The 16,869-nt window shown below is 42.9% G+C and overlaps 1 protein-coding gene and 1 long non-coding RNA gene across 2 annotated transcripts in view; one reads left to right on the top strand and one right to left on the bottom strand.

Annotated features, from left to right (window-relative positions):
• Positions 1 to 16,869, top strand: part of Sv2c (synaptic vesicle glycoprotein 2c) — a 192,516-nt gene that overhangs the window by 70,210 nt on the left and 105,437 nt on the right.
• LOC147996000 (uncharacterized) overlaps positions 3,873 to 16,869 on the bottom strand; it is a 44,443-nt gene continuing 31,446 nt past the window's right edge. The window contains exons 2-3 of the long non-coding RNA XR_015673779.1: positions 7,803 to 7,849; positions 3,873 to 5,357 (exon numbers count right to left, since the gene is read on the bottom strand). This is a non-coding gene — a long non-coding RNA (uncharacterized LOC147996000). The remainder of the gene's footprint in view (positions 5,358 to 7,802; positions 7,850 to 16,869) is intronic.

Genomic DNA, 16,869 nt, shown 5'->3' with positions numbered 1-16,869 from the left:
GGATCAGATGTGACAGAGAGCAGAGGAGCAGTGGTGACCGTGGACCAGATATTCGGAGGTCTCATCTGAAAGTCTGTTGAAGGAGTCAGCGAGCAAATTCAACACTGTGCTCTTTCCTTTGGCTTCTCTTGCCCCACTTGTTTCTCCTGTGCAATGACCTGAGGCCAAGAGCTCTTCCTCTTTTGGTCAGTTCTTACCTCTCTGGCTCCTGTGACATTCTGATATGTACTGAGCGTCACAAAGTTCAGAGAACAAAAGTTCTCATATTCACATTTCTCCTATGCTATAAAACAAACTCCCTTTTCTGTAATGTGCAGGGGGCTTAGTAATTCTAAACTAATGGTCCAGCAAAGCTCCAATAATGGACTTGACCTTGATGGGAAGTCCTCCTGCACTGTCCCACACAGCCCTGTCCTGCCCTGCCCTGCCCTGCCCTGCCCTGCTCTCTAAGTCTGCCATCTAAAGACCGTTGCTTCATTATCCTTTGGGAACTAGCACTGGTCCTGATGAGTTCACCTGGTGCTAACGTGTGTGTTGTGAGTACATACAGACTTCCCCTTGCTTTTCACTCTTTACTAATGAACTTTTTAAAAAGTACTGCTGACGCAGCTAGGTCCCTATGCCAGGCATTTCCTCTAAAAATGAAAGAAAACATAGCACAATAAAGGCATGAGTATAATAGAAGAGACCTCTGAATGTGTGGCAGAGATGACGTAATCTAAGAGCATAGGATATGGTTAGCCGTTGAGTAATGCTGGTTAGGAGCTTTTTTAGAAGCATCCCAATCCCCAGAGTCACCATGGTGATATAATAGATGACTTCCAGTTTACTGATGTGACAAGCCTGGCTCAGACCTGTGTGACTGACTTAGCATGTGACCATGGTGTCATATTCATAAGAACCCTTTAGCTGTGGAGGGCAAGATGAAAACCCAGGAATCAAGGGCATCAAAATGGTTTATAAAAGCATTTTTTATCTTAGGCTTGTCAGTTGGGATTTTGTTTCTGAAGCTGAGAGAAGAGTTGGACCAGAGAAGATAGAATAAAACCAATATATTCCTCATTAGTACCACAGGATTTCACCCACCACACCAAGCCACTGTCGGACCCGTCAAGGTGTGGGTAAATCCCGTGTCAACTGAATACTGACGATGACAATAAGGTTCATAATGGTCCATGAAGCATTTAAGAAAGCTGATACTGGATAGGAAAACCATGCTGATGACCAAGACACACAATATGCATGTGTAAAATTCTCATTAATTTCAATTAATTCAATAAAGAGAAAAAATTCTAGTAGAACAGTAGTATTGGGTTAGTGAAGAAATAGCAGGATCAGTTGGAAAGAAGTAATTTTCCAAGAGGGTCATGAATGTAGCCTGCAGACCTGGGTGACACCATAAGAAATTAAACTAAGCAAAAGGGTATTGCTTCAAAACAAACAACAGCGATAGCATCAAACAAACCTTGGTCCACAAAAATGTTGATGCCACACCTAGATATGACCTTGGCCCCGGTTTATGAAACCTCTTGGTCCCTGGCATTTATGCTAGGAGAAGAGAATTAATCATGCAAGCGCGTGGCAGTTCCATAATGTGCTTGCTCTCCTCAAATGGGATGTGTGTGGCTTGGATGGAGTGAATGCGAGAGAGGGGCACTGTGTTATCCTTGCCAAGGCTCAGGCACAAAGGTTATTGCAGACTAGGGAATTAGGAACCTTCTGTGAAGAACGAGATAGTTCAATAGATACTTTAAGTTTAGAGCCTTCTATAGTTTCTGACACATATTTTTTTCTTTATTATAATCCTTTCTTAAATGTAAAATACTCCAGGCATAGTGATTAGTGATACATAACCTTTATTCCCAGAACTTGAAAGACAGAAGTAGGCAGGTCTCTGTGAGTTTAAGGCCAATCTTGTCTAGATGAAGCGTTCTAGACTAATCAGGGCTACATAGCAAGACTCCTGTCTCACAACGAAAACAAAATACCCTGAGTTTGCCCCGGGACTTCGTATCTCTATCTATACCCATACCTTGCTACATTCCTCAGATTTCATCAGAGAATTAGTGTAAGTGCCCTGCTCAGCCAAAAATGGGACATCCATAACACATCCTCACAAAGGCTGGGGGAGATTGTAAAAGCTAGATATCAGGGGAAACCTGAGCAAAGCAGTGTCTTCCAGACATGACAGGACTGCTGTATTCATGAGTTTGTGGTGCCTGCGGCTGCCTGCACGAGACCTGCAAGTCAAGCCAGTCAACCCTCTAACGCAGAGTAGATTTCATGAACCCTCTCCCCTCACTGAGAAGCTATGGACAGTCGATGGCTTTGGGAAACAGGAGAGTTGTTTTTCTTTAAGGGCATGGTCCTTGGTAGGTTGACCATGCTCCAATAGATGTCTTTATGCCTAGGAGTATTAGGGCATGACAAATTGTACTTGATAGGTTATTTTACAGAAAAGACGATATGAAAACATGGGGGGGGAGGGTTAAAGAGATGAAGGGAAATGAGGAGGAGTTGGAATTGATATCAAAATACATTGCATGAAATTATCAAATGATATAGCACTAACATAACATTAAAAAATACAATAATACTAGTGTTGAAAATGTAAAACACTGATTTTAGCTCATGAGCTTTCCCTACACATAGTTTGAAAGCCTCTTATGGCCCAGTTCACTCTTTTACTAGCTAGAATGGTTCTAGCCTTGATGAACTGGAGTCCCGTTGGTCATCCGATGTAACCCATGGCTGGAAGGAGACATAAGGTGCATCTTTCATCCTTTCCGGCCAGGCAACAAAATGCTAATACCCTAGTTACTGTTATTAAAGGTGTTTGGTTCAGTATCAAGAGTCATGTGGCTTCTGCCAACCATCCACTAAACAATCAGGCCAACTTAGCTTTCAAGGAACCTCTCTTAGAGCCCTTGCAGTTCTTAGGGTGGGGAAAGAAGGCCAAGGGCTGCAGTGGGAGACAGAATAATTCTATGGGAACTGGATGGTCCAAAGGAACATCCCCTCCCCAATGACACTGGCCTCATTTTTAAGTCACCAGGTTTCAGTTTTGCCCTTGTGGGTACAATGGGGGGTGGGGAGAGAATGAGTGTTTGATGCCCTCTGAAGGCTAGAATTTGCCAACCACAATAGGAAAGAATATAAGATATAAAGTTCGTATTGCCAAATGGCCCAGATTAAGTCTCATTTGATTAAAAAAGAACTTGGAGCCAGGCATGGTTGTTCACACCTCTAATCCCAGCACTGGGTGGCAGAGGCAGGAGGATAGGGAGTTGGAGGCTGGTTCTGGCTGCCTCTCCAGACCCTATGTTGACAATTTAATAAGTAAATAAGGGACACCTCCTTTAAAGTAGCACTATGTACACAGGTTTAATTTAAAAGTAAATTGGACACTGCATTCAATAGAGAATAGACACTAGTGACCTTCACTGTTGTTTAATGACTCTGTCCAGTAGAGTGACGGCTAGCTCAAACATTTCCCCAATCGCAGACAACTTGTTTTCTGATGGGATGTGCTCAGCACCAGTCTGAAGGAGGAGAACTGTAGAAAAATAATTCAAAATGTCTTTCAGATGGCTAGAGAATTAAAATGTAAGAGATAGAAAGTTTTAAAAATCACCATTTCCAACAGCTGAAACTAAGTTTTGAAATAAGGCAGCCCTGTCCACTGAGGATGCCAACCCCACAGCACTCCACAAGGCATCTCTCCTTGTGGACACAGCAGGTTGTGGGTGGGACTTTCCAGGACAATACCTACAGGTAACATTTACACGCCAACCTCAGGCTACTCAGACTTACAAATGCATGTCAACCTCCAAGAATATGTGTCCCACTCAAGAAGGTGGAGGTTGCATTACCTTCTGTGACCTTGTCCAGAAAGCTCCAGGCTGGGTACCACTTCTGCTACACTTCACTTACACTCAAGGAACTGTCAGTCAGGATCAAAGAGAGGGGAAGCAGCATGGAGCGTACCTCTAAACACAGATGACACAAAGTTCACAGCAGTGTCATGTAGTCACTGAGCATGAATATAGAAGGCTTCTCTATTCTCTTCCATGCAATGGCAAATGGATTTTCTTTCTTTAACCCTTTTTCAGAGTTCTGTGTTTCCAAAAGATTATTTCTACCACTGGGGATTTTATATTAGTGGTCCCAAGTCTTTTGGATTTTATAACTTTCTAAATGAGAATTTGACATAAGAAGGTGTCTAATTGGCTAAAGAACTGAAAATTAGCTTTACTCGTTAGTGCACACTCTACTCTTTCTGCTTCTGTCAGTGCATAAGATAGAAACCATGTTTACTCTCTTGCTCTCTTACCCTCTTCCCCCTTTGTCCCTTTTCTCTCCATTCCCCTTCCCCTTCTCTCCATGTGCTCATGGCTAGTGCCTCTACTCTGCTCTACTCCTCTTCTCTTCTCTTCTCTTCTCTTCTCTTCTCTTCTCTTCTCTTCTCTTCTCTTCTCTTCTCTTCTCTTCTTTTCTCCTCTCTCTCTCTCTCTCTGCCCTACCACCCTCTTAACTCCCCTCCCCATACCCTGAATAAACTCTGTTCTATACTATAAAAAAAAGAAACCATGTTTACATAAATCAAGAGGGAGAAAAGACCCTTAGAGCAAAAGACCTCCTTCCAAATGGAGCAACTTATTCTCCAAAAGAACCACATCACTGTTCTTGTCTTTGTCATTTCCCTGTGGGCTGCTGGGAACTTTTCTGCAATGTCTCTTATATACGTGTACATTTGGGAATCACTTCTCCAGGAAAAAAAGTCCTAAGTGTGTAATTTATAACACTCTCTCAAGACACTCAATATTTTATAGTCAGAATTTGATTTTTGCATTATCCCTGTCAAATGCTTAGCTATGATAAGAAGGATTACTGGTGGAGCCAAACCTTCAGTGATGCCATTTCTCCTGGTTTCCTCCCAGAGGTGGGAGATAAGTCCCTACTGATGAAGACACCATGTACCTCAGATACAGGCCCTACAGAATCCAAGCTGCACCCTGCCTGAGGACTAGCCTTCATGGTACCAGAAGGTATCACAAAGCTTCCAAAGGAAGGAATTAACCAACGGTACTACCCAGCCACAACAGCTGTGAACCACAACAAAACCTGTGTGGCACCATACAGCAGTAGGGTACACATCCCTTACCCCTAACCAACAGCTCTGGTGCTTTGAGATGGAGGAGTCCTTGTCTGATGTTTTAGGATTAGTGATGGAATAAATCTCAGGTATCAAGAAATGCTGGCTTGAACTCACCTCATTTTCACCTGCCAGGAGTGGGTTACACACTGGGCATCTACATACTCACTGGTCTGGACTGACAATCTCGCTGCCTGCCAATCTAGGAGGAGTTAAGGGAGAGTAGTTGATGAATAAGACCAAAACACATTGTATAAAGGCCTAAGCTTTTTAAAGGTTACATCAGAGCACCACAATGGTTATATGTTTGTTTGTTTGTTGTAACACATAACAAGTGCTGTGAATTCTTCTGGTTATTTTGATGCCTACCACATAACTCTAAAACGAAGGCAAAATGAAGACAAAATGAACAAAAAAAAAGTCGTAGATAATTTCCCAGGAATGGATCTTGGATGGTTTGTATGATTTATTTCCAAACAATTTTATTGATCTAGCACTGTGCTAACCTTTGAGGTCACTCTGAGACCTACTCCCCTGGGTAGTACAGCTGTGTTTCCAGTACCTGAACCTCAGGCTTAAACAGTGAGAAGCACTCCCCCTACTCCCCATATCCCCCCATTTCTGTTGCTATAGATTACTAAGAGAGTCAGTATGCACATCAATGACACCTTGTTTTCCAGTTCTGCTCCTCTAAAACACTGGTGGTTCCTTTTAAAATTTAGTGCTGAAGCTCGTTCATTGACTCAGTTACTCTTTGGCTCAGGAGATTAAAAATGTTTCATAAACTTGGATTTTTTTTAATATATATTCAAGAAACAAGGCTCAAAATGGCATAGTTGCCCACTTTGGGGTGTACTGTAATGAGGTTCTGTTATCCTCAGCCATGTTCTCTAGACACTCACGTGCTTCTCCTCTCACCTGGGGTTCTCCTGCCACCTGCCTTCCCCAAACCCCTCCCCCAACCTCCCCACCCCCCACCCTCACTACATCTATCTGCTCTGGGTCCCTTCCCTCAACTATGTGTGCTTTGGCTTCTCTGAAGTGCCCTGTGAACTTCTTCTCCTGATCTCCCAGTTCATTGACCTCTCATTGCCTTCTCTGTGAGTGTTTACATCCTTAGCAATGGCCTGAGGTTTCCTCTCCAGACCTCGCCAGTGACTTCTGGAACAAACTCAACAGTCTATCTGAGTTCTTGTTTTCTGAGTAGCATCACCAGGCCTTGCCTCTCCTCCACTCCCTTCCACCTGGACCCTCTTCTTCTCTCCTTGCCAGCCTTTTCAAATCCTTCCTTGCCCTCCTGTCCTCCAAATACGGCCATTTTCGCTTGGAATTTGGTTTTCTTTCATTTATTCTTGCAGGATAATCACTTGTTTGACAGTTTACAAACTACCGCCATTGAGCCATGTCTCTCAAGCAAATTTCATCCTTCCCTTACCCCAGCTTTGGTATTTAGATTTCTGTGGCCCCTCAGAAGTTCTCCTCTAATTCTACAGTACATACCTGCTGTGGGCAAGTATTTGCTGGCCAGGAGTGATCTGCATACAACAGCTCACAAGCCAAATTTAGCTCCCTGCTTTTTTTTAAATAAAGCTTTATTGGAACATAATAGTGTCCATTTGTTATGTGTTGTCCGTGGCTGGTTTCACAGTGCAACAGCAAAGGTGAGCAGTTTCCATGGTCTCTGTGATTCACAAAGTGTGAAATATTTGAGCTCAACTCTTTCTAAAAAGTTTCTGATTCTCACACAAGGGACTTAATTTCATCAGTTCCCCACTCAGGGAACCATAAATGATCCCCAATATCTTTGTTAGTGATTAATTTTCTTGTTTACTTAAAGATTTTTCTCTCTAGGTTCATCCATGCTGCAACAACATTTTTAAGTCTGACATGATAGTGTATGTGAATTTTCACACATGCCAATATGTCTATGTGCCCGTGAGCACGCACTTGCGCGTACGCACACACACACACACACACACACACACACACACACACACACAGTGGTTACTTTAACATTAATGGATGGACAAATTGGCCAGTGTGCATCATACTGCAATGGACACAGACACACAAGTACCATTACAGGGCAGTGTTCTCTTTTCCTGGGGATAGACACTCAGAAGAGGCATTTCTGGATCACATGGCAGTTTTAATTTCTTCAGGAATACTCTGTCCCCATAATGTCTATACCAATGTAGGTCCCCATCAACCATGTACAAAGGTTCCCTTCTCTCCTTACTTTTGGAAGCTCGACTCAAGCCCTGCTTCCTTCACAAAATGTCCCGATATCCATCAGTGGTTTTGTCTATCGCCTGAGATCCTATATTCTGCCCCATTCACCTGTAAAAAGTCCAGTGCCCGTTAAGGATATGAGCATCCTCCCTACCCTAGGCATGACGCTGTTAGCCCTGCCCACTTCTGAGTTTCTCTCCTTTATTAATCTGATGATGAGTTAACCCGAGTGAGAATACTCAATGGGAGCTTCAACTCTTCATCTCATCTCCATCTTCAAATCTCCACTTCAAAACTTATAAGGACTGTGACTTTTCCTGCTAAAGATACCTCCAACCCGTTCTCCCTTCTTTAGACCTGATGGCCTGGCTTAGACCAGTCCACCTTCTTGTCTTCCTTGGGAAGCTAGACTTACCTGAGTAGTGACATCTCTCCATCTGGTCTTTGTAACAAGTGTTGGAACTGGAAAGAGGAGAGAGAATAGCTTAAACATAGGATATAAGGAAAATGCCTCTCTTGGGTATATGGAAATTTACAGTTGGCATCCAAAGTCAAGGCCTCAGCAAATGGCTCCAAGCACTACAGCAGGCTCAGTTATCTGCCTTTCTTCCATGGCCCCTTTCCTCTCTCTCGTCCCATCTTTCTTGTGCTTCATTCTGTTTGTCTCCCACATGGTTATAAAATGGTCTCTTTAGATATAGATATTGTCCAATCTGTTGTTCAGTTCCCTAAAGGAGCAACCCTTGAGTTGCCTACAATTTCTCTTCTAGCCTCCTCTCTTGCTGTTAATTAAGATCAACAACTACCAGTGTCCAGATAGCTTTCAGGGCTAGGCAAAATGGAGGATTCCCTTTAGGAGCAGAGTTCCCCCTTCTCTGACCTTGAACCCCTCACGCCTCTACCTGAAAAATGTCATGTAGCCTTAGTTAGACTACAGGTTCAACTAACTTCCTGTCTCCCAATAAGAACCCAGTCATCTAGCACCTAAGATTCCTGAAATGCTTCCCCATGCTAATGAAGCATCTCAGTGCCTTAAGACTTCAGCCAATGACCTTTGCCCATCTTGGATATTCCTACCTCCACTCTGTTCCCAAACACATACAATCTTTCAATCACCCCAGGTAAAGTTGATCTGTCTCCCTGCAGCTGGCCCCAGTGTGTCATCATTACCGTACATACTCAAAGGACTTCCAACACCCCCCCAACTCAAAACCCAGCACAACCACCTTGTGGAGCTTTACAGAAGTCCCTAGAATTAATTAAACTGGTTTTTCTCCTTTTTTCCCCATAAGCATAATGCACTTGATTTAATTACAACATGTATTTGATTTTGTGGTAATTACTATAGCAAGAAAAGAAATATTCAAAGATGCATCTTCACATTAAAATCATGTGGGGGAAAGTTCCACCAGAGAACTACTAAAGCTGATAAACAACTTCAGCAAAGTGGCTGGGTATAAAATTAACTCAAATAAATCAGTAGCCTTCCTCTACACAAAAGAGAAACAAGCCAAGAAAGAAATTAGGGAAACGACACCCTTCATAATAGACCCAAATAATATACAGTACCTCGGTGTGACTTTAACCAAGCAAGTAAAAGATCTGTACAATAAGAACTTCAAGACTCTGAAGAAGAAATTGAAGAAGACCTCAGAAGATGGAAAGATCTCCATGCTCATGGATTGGCAGGATTAATATAGAAAAATGGCCATTTTACCAAAAGCAATCTACAGCAATCCCCATCAAAATACCAATCCATTTCTTCAAAGAGTTAGACAGAACAATTTGCAAATTCATCTGGAATAACAAAAAGCCCAGGATAGCTAAAACTATCCTCAACAATAAAAGGACTTCAGGGGGAATCACTATCCCTGAACTCAAGCAGTATTACAGAGCAATAGTGATAAAAACTGCATGCATGGTATTGGTACAGAGACAGACAGATAGACCAATGGAACAGAATTGAAGACCCAGAAATGAACCCACACACCTATGGTCACTTGATTTTTGACAAAGGAGCCAAAAGCATCCAATGGAAAAAAGATAGCATTTTCAGCAAATGGTGCTGGTTCAACTGGAGGTCAACATGTAGAAGAATGCAGATCGATCCATGCTTATCACCCTGTACAAAGCTTAAGTCCAAGTGGATCAAGGACCTCCACATCAAACCAGACACACTCAAACTAATAGAAGAAAAACTAGGAAAGCATCTGGAACACATGGGCACTGGAAAAAATTTCCTGAACAAAACACCAATGGCTTATGCTCTAAGATCAAGAATCGACAAATGGGATCTCATAAAACTGCAAAGCTTCTGTAAGGCAAAGGACACTGTGGTTAGGACAAAACGGCAACCAACAGATTGGGAAAAGATCTTTACCAATTCTACAACAGATAGAGGTCTTATATCCAAAATATACAAAGAACTCAAGAAGTTAGACCACAGGGAGACAAATAACCCTATTAAAAAATGGGGTTCAGAGCTAAACAAAGAATTCACAGCTGAGGAATGCCGAATGGCCGAGAAACACCTAAAGAAGTGTTCAACCTCTTTAGTCATAAGGGAAATGCAAATCAAAACAACCCTGAGATTTCACCTCACACCAGTGAGAATGGCTAAGATCAAAAACTCAGGTGACAGCAAATGCTGGCGAGGATGTGGAGAAAGAGGAACACTCCTCCATTGTTGGTGGGATTGCAGACTGGTACAATCACTCTGGAAATCAGTCTGGAGGATCCTCAGAAAATTGGACATTGAACTGCCTAAGGATCCAGCTATACCTCTCTTGGGCATATACCCAAAAGATGCCCCAACATATAAAAAAGACACGTGCTCCACTATGTTCATCGCAGCCTTATTTATAATAGCCAGAAGCTGGAAAGAACCCAGATGCCCTTCAACAGAGGAATGGATACAGAAAATGTGGTACATCTACACAATGGAATATTACTCAGCTATCAAAAACAATGACTTTATGAAATTTGTAGGCAAATGGTTGGAACTGGAAAATATCATCCTGAGTGAGGTAACCCAATCACAGAAAAACACACATGGTATGCACTCATTGATAAGTGGCTATTAGCCCAAATGCTTGAATTACCCTAGATGCCTAGAACAAACGAAACTCAAGACGGATGATCAAAATGTGAATGCTTCACTCCTTCTTTAAAAGGGGAACAAGAATACCCTTGGCAGGGAATAGGGAGGCAAAGATTAAAACAGAGACTGAAGGAACACCCATTCAGAGCCTGCCCCACATGTGGCCCATGCATATACAGCCACCCAATTAGACAAGATGGATGAAGCAAAGAAGTGCAGGCAGACAGGACCCGGATGTAGATCGCTCCTGAGTGACACAGCCAGAATACAGCAAACACAGAGGCGAATGCCAGCAGCAAACCACTGAATTAAGAACAGGATCCCCGTTGAAGGAATCAGAGAAAGAACTGAAAAGCTTGAAGGGGCTCGAGACCCCATATGTACAATAATGCCAAGCAACCAGAGCTTCCAGGGACTAAGCCACTACCTAAAGACTATACATGGACTGACCCTGGACTCTGACCTCATAGGAAGCAATGAATATCCTAGTAAGAGCACCAGTGGAAGGGGAAGCCCTGGGTCCTGCTAAGACTGAACCCCCAGTGAATGTGATTGTTGGGGGGAGGGCGGAATGGGGGAAGGATGGGGAGGGGAACACCCATAAAGAAGGGGAGGGGTTATGGGAATGTGGGCCCATAAACCGGGAAAGGGAATAACACTCGAAATGTAAATAAGAAATACTCAAGTTAATAAAAAAAAAATCATGTGGGAAAGTCTTTAAAGGTATCTTTTCTCTAGGCCTACTGTGAACCCTTCAGATGCTTTGCTTGTGTTTGAGACATGGACCTGTTATATAGTCCAGGCTTGCTTTGAAGTCAGGATCCTCCTACTCCAGTCTTCAGAACACTGGATGGACAATCATGGGTTACCACATCTGGCTTCCTCAGAAGGTGCTGTATAAGAGTCCTCAGAAATAGAAACTTTCCATGCTACAGGGAAGCTCCTTAGGCTGGGAGGTAAACAACTCAAAATAGTAGCTTCAGGAAGTCCCTGAAACTAACCAGATTCACTTGCTCCTCTCACTGCCAGAGTAAACAATGAAAGCTGAGACTCCCTCTCTAAGGAGCAAAGTTAGGATGCAAAGAAGACTTTGAGACCAGACCTCTGTCTGGAAGAAGCAGAAACGGGCAGAGCAGCCTGGAAGAGCTTTAGACCAGAGTCACTTAGAAGGGACATTCTCCAATCTGTTGAGTTGCCTACAGGCTGTGTGCAGTGTGTTTCATATTTCCCAGTTTTTTTCTGAGCTGTCACCCATGCTGGGGTGGGCCTTGGTGATGCTGCTGTCTTTGCTTCATTCCTACTCCTGTTAGTATAACCTCACCAATACTACTGTAAGTAGCTTAAATAAAACTCACTGGTTTACTGGAGTTGGACTTTGGTGGTTTCTATATTTTGGTCTGTCCTGGGATCCTTGTCTTGGATGAGTAAATGCATGTGTCCCATCTCTCCAGGAGCACTTTTGTCACAAAACAGATGGTTCTAATGTACACCTAGATCTAAATGTATCTTGAACTTCAGAGTGAACTGCAGAAGAGGAAAGGCCATGTCCTATTCACATTGGGTGGCCTTTCTTCCCTGTGCCTCATGTTTAGCAAGATGTCTAGCTTACAGCAGGAACTCGAACAAGAGCATGTGATATAATTAGTGACCACTGCCCACCCACGTTGGATCAAGGACAGTGAATTCAGCCACCACTTTCCTTCCTCAGCTAACAGCTTGGAGTAGGAGAAGGTTGAAAAAGAGGGATCCCATTGGTGCGTGACAAATGTGTGGTGTTCAGCACGTATTATGAACAGACTCACATTAATCTTCTTTCTTAATAGCTGTCGTCATTGGTGTTGTTATAATGGTTGCTTCAAATTCCAAGTGCATTGCAAGTGTCTGCTTCAGGGTTGGGAAGAACACGCTCTGTAAAGAGCATTTCACTGTCTTTTCTCCTGCCAAACAGGCATGCTGTGCCCTAGCCATTTGACCAAAGATATCAGAGACTAGACTGGGCTTCGATCTGGTCTCCCTGCTCACTGAATTGGGCAAAATGTCTCTGACCTTCATGTGCTATTTAGTGCCTAGGTGGACTTGGGTAAACTGGGGGCATCGCCCATATAAGCAGACAGTTTCTGCCTCTCCCTGGACACGCTTAAATGTCAGGTTTTCCAAATGTGAGTCAGAAGTATGCGGTGGCTGGCATCTGATATTTACACTTCTTCCTAGCTAAGGTGAGCTGACTTTTGTTGTAAATACTCTCCAGCGCAAATTCAAAAGCCACCCACCCCACCCCCGTTCATATGTCTCTGGTTTATTTTCCTTGGTTCTATTTGATTTTGTGAAAGTCCATAGATATATTTGAGTATATAGTGGATCCCACTGGTGGCTACTGTAAATAGTAATTGAAAACTGGAGATGGAAGGGTAGCTCAGTGGTAGGGAACCACTGATTAGTTAGCACGGATGAGACCCTGAATTAAATCCCCAGCACTTCAGGACGCACTTGAAAATAAGCAAATAAATAAATAATTTAAAAAGATGGAAGAAATAAAGTGCGAGGTTGTGTCTAGATAAAGCTTATCAATGATGAACTCTTTAACGTTTCTAAGTGCAAGAACACCACATGTGTGTGCACATGCATGAGTGTGTGCCTATGAAGGTGTTGGTGTATTTCCTGCGCATGCATCTGTACATGTATATATCCGAGATTTTAAAAGCTATATTATTTCTCCGGAGCTTTTCAAGTGACTCCTTTTTAGGCCCTGAGCTGAGGGAGGCTAGACGGGGTCAGTCCAGGACCCTCTTCCCCCTGTCAATGCTTGTGTCTCTTCCTCTTTTCCCCTTTCCTGTCTACCCCTCAACAACAGAAATACTAGACATAACTGCTACTGAGTGACCATAGTTAAGAAACGACTTTATCCCATTTGGTCATCCAGAAACCCTGTGAGATAAGAACTATTATTAGCCCCATTATACTGAGAAGAAAACTGGGGCTCAGAAAACTTAAGTGACTTACCTAGGACCACAGGCCCAGGAATGGGAGAGACAAATCTAGGCTATCTGTTTCAAGGCCTGAGCACTTAACTCACGGTTGCCTGGTGCAAATATTCAAAGTGGTAAACGATGAGAAGGAGAAATAATTCAAAAAATACGGTTTTTGTTTGCTTGTTTGTTTGTTTTGTTGGTGGTGGTGGTTAAGTTTTCCCTTTCCTTTTTTCCCCTCCTCAACTCCTATTACTAATGACTTAATAATGGGATCATTCTAAGTATCTTTCTTTTTCCTTTTTTCTTTCTTCTTTTTCGAGACAGGAGCTCGATAGCTAGCTAGGCTGGCCTTGAACACCTGACTCTGTTGTCTCCACCTACCTAGTGTTAAGATTACAGGGATTTACCATCATGCTTGGTGCTTGTCAACATTTCAATGTATGAGTCTAATAGAGTGATTGCTGAACTTGATTAGCTCTTTTTTTTTTAATTTCTTCTACTTCAAGTACCACATTTAAACAGAGACATATTAAGAAACTGAAAAAATATACATAAAGAGGAAACTTGTAGCCAGTTAAGCATTGAGGTTGGACAGGGACTGGTGGCTGGGGACAGGCCACTGAGATCAGACTTTTATGGACTATGGTGGTGTTTGGCCAAGGGAAGCCCAAATTAATTCAGACAACATTGTCGGAGGTTTGGGGATTCTGATCACTGTACAGCAGATATGAAAGCTTGCATGGAGGTAGATAGATGTGGAAGATGTGGAGGAAACCAGCAATAGCAGAGTTCCACCCCAAGACCAAAGTGGAAGGCTAAGTCATCTTCACGGGGTCAACCACACACCCAGCCTAGCACAAGTATTTGGTCCAGGAAAACTCTGAGAGACTGGCCTAAGACCTCACAACTAATTATCAAAGAAAGACTCAAGCTGGGTTTAAATGCTTTGACTTCACTCCAAGGATTTTTCTAGTATAGACTAAAAAAATCTGATGCAGGATCTTTCTTAAAGGGAACTGGAGAAGGGGAGGCTGAGAGCCATGGAGCAGGTCTTAGCTAGCTTTTGTTTTCCTTTAGTGATAAGACGAACCTATTAGCATGTGATTGGTGGCTGTCTTGTGTAAACCTTGTTTCTTTTAGCACAAAGCATGACTTCACAAACCTTCCAATATGTAACCAAATCATAACTGATACTTGCTATTGGAAAAGACAGCACAAAGCATAATACCCAGGGGTTCTATGGTGGCATACACTTATTTGAGCGTCTTGAGTGCACAGCAGCCTTTCCACTAGAAGCGCTCTTCAATCTGGAGTTTGCCATCGTCTTTTGATCCTCCCAGCTCTCCATAGCCTTGACTTCTCAGGTTCAGAATTCTTTAACATAGAGTGAGAGCTGTAAGACGTGTGGCCCTCAGTCTAAGCATGGGCTCCCCCTTTAGGTCTTGATCTCTTTAATTATGTGGTCCACATTTGCTTCACTGCACCAATTCCTTGGTCTTCTTTCCTGGGTCTCACACCATTTCATAGCAATAGTTTCCATTCCTCTCATGCCCATTCCGCCATTTATGTGATTGAGTTGCAAGCGAACATATAATTAACAACAAACAGAAGTGGAAAAAACAGGTCAGGTGCATGTGCAGCCAGCTTCTGGTAAGCATAGAGTGCCACCCGTGGAAGCAGAAGAAGGATGGGTGAGGCAGAATTAAAGGCTTTCAGTGGTCACTCCTAATGTGCTTGTTAGTGGGGAGGGGGGTGGGGCTCGTTAACTTACTGAGTTTGGTACATAAATCACGGCTAAGTAGGATGAAACTGAAAGTTATTCATTTAAGTTTGTTACTATTAAAAGACAGTATGCTGGCTCTACCGAAGACCATCCCAGGAGGCACGGGGATCGCTGCAGTGGGGAAACTGGGCTTACCTACTAAAAGAAAAAGTCAGAATTTACAGGCAAAGAGAATAGTTCCAAGGATCACAGGGGATGAGTGGGAAGTTAGTGAGAGAACAAGCACAGGGCAGGAGGAATTCTCAACAGATCAATCCAGTTGGAATCTTGCTGAAGGCAAACCAGGTTGCTTATACATCTGTTGGGGGATGGAAGAGGGGGAGGAGCCTGATGAGGTATCAAGGGCTGTCGCTATGCACAGAGGGCCCTGTCTTAGCACGAGTCTTGCTACAATTGAGTAATGTAGGGAGCAATGCAGGTAGCCAAAAGTCAGGACCTAGGTGATGGGAAGAGTCTAGCTGGATAGGTTTAGTCAAGAAGAGAATCTCTGTCAGTGAGCTTCTGTCATATGTGCATCAAGGCTTTATGGGAGAAAATTCTACTTCAGGGAAATAAGTATATCTCCTGCTTATGGAAAAGTAATACATAGAAATAATGAACACAATTCTGGCAATAGCAGCATTTTCTTTCTTCTACGAATATAGCAGACTATGTTATATTAACCTTTTCAAACATTTACAGAGATGTTATTTTTATCCAAAATTACTCATTTTACATGAGCTTAGAAATTTTAATGTAAGAAAACCCTCCACAAAACAGGTAAGATCATTATTGTCTCGTGGAGATTTTTTTTTTCCTGGTGAATTCAGCATGTCACCATAGAAAACTTTTCACTGGAAAATCACTTTCTAAATGGTGCAGTGAGTCCTAAAGTCACCTATTAGTTGTAGATAACCAAATGTTTAAAACCATTTTTAAAAGCCAACTGATGGTTACTATGAGAAAAATAAAACTGTAGCTCGTTCCCTAAAGTGTTCAGTTTTGTTTAAACTTGGTTTAAATTGATGTTTGGAGAAAGGATGTGACCCCCTTCAGGGACTGTCAGAAGGAATCAGAAGTAGCCTAGCAGAGACAGAAATGGAAATGTGATATTTATCAGGGGAAAGGAGGATAAGATTATGTCAAATTGAAACAGCCTCCATATTAGTAAATGCCCTGATGAGGAAGTCACACTCAGGTCTTGGGGTTCGCCTCTGAAGACTAAGATCCTGTCTGGCCAAAAATGGCCTTCACCAGAATTGTGAGAAAGGGAACATGGGCTTTTGTCCTAGGCCAGGTTCAACTTTCTGTATCCTCACTGGATTAAATAAATTTATGAAAAAGCACAAAAGTCACAGTCCAGGGTGTCTTCCCATCGCTTTCCCAAATTGGACTTAAGGCTCACTTGTGGTCCTGAAGAAGATGGGTTCCAGGGCAGCCACCCTTTCTTTTTTAAGAGGGGAAGGTTCACAACAGGATTTTTCTCTTCAGCCCTGGCCATTCTGATACTTGGTCTATAGCCCAGGCTGACCTCAAACTCAGAGAGTGCTGGGATTAAAGGCATAGGACCCCATGCCCAGTCCCAAGCCCAGGTTCAGGCAAGCATTTATAGAGGCAAGAAGCAGGTATCTAGCCTGGTGCACATTTGATT

Source organism: Rattus norvegicus, chromosome 2 (genome assembly GCF_021556685.1).
Source record: "Rattus norvegicus strain SHRSP/BbbUtx chromosome 2, alternate assembly SHRSP_T2T, whole genome shotgun sequence".
In the NCBI taxonomy this organism is placed as follows: domain Eukaryota; kingdom Metazoa; phylum Chordata; class Mammalia; order Rodentia; family Muridae; genus Rattus; species Rattus norvegicus.
Note: the sequence above shows the minus strand (reverse complement) of the source record. Positions and strands in the feature narration are given on the sequence as shown.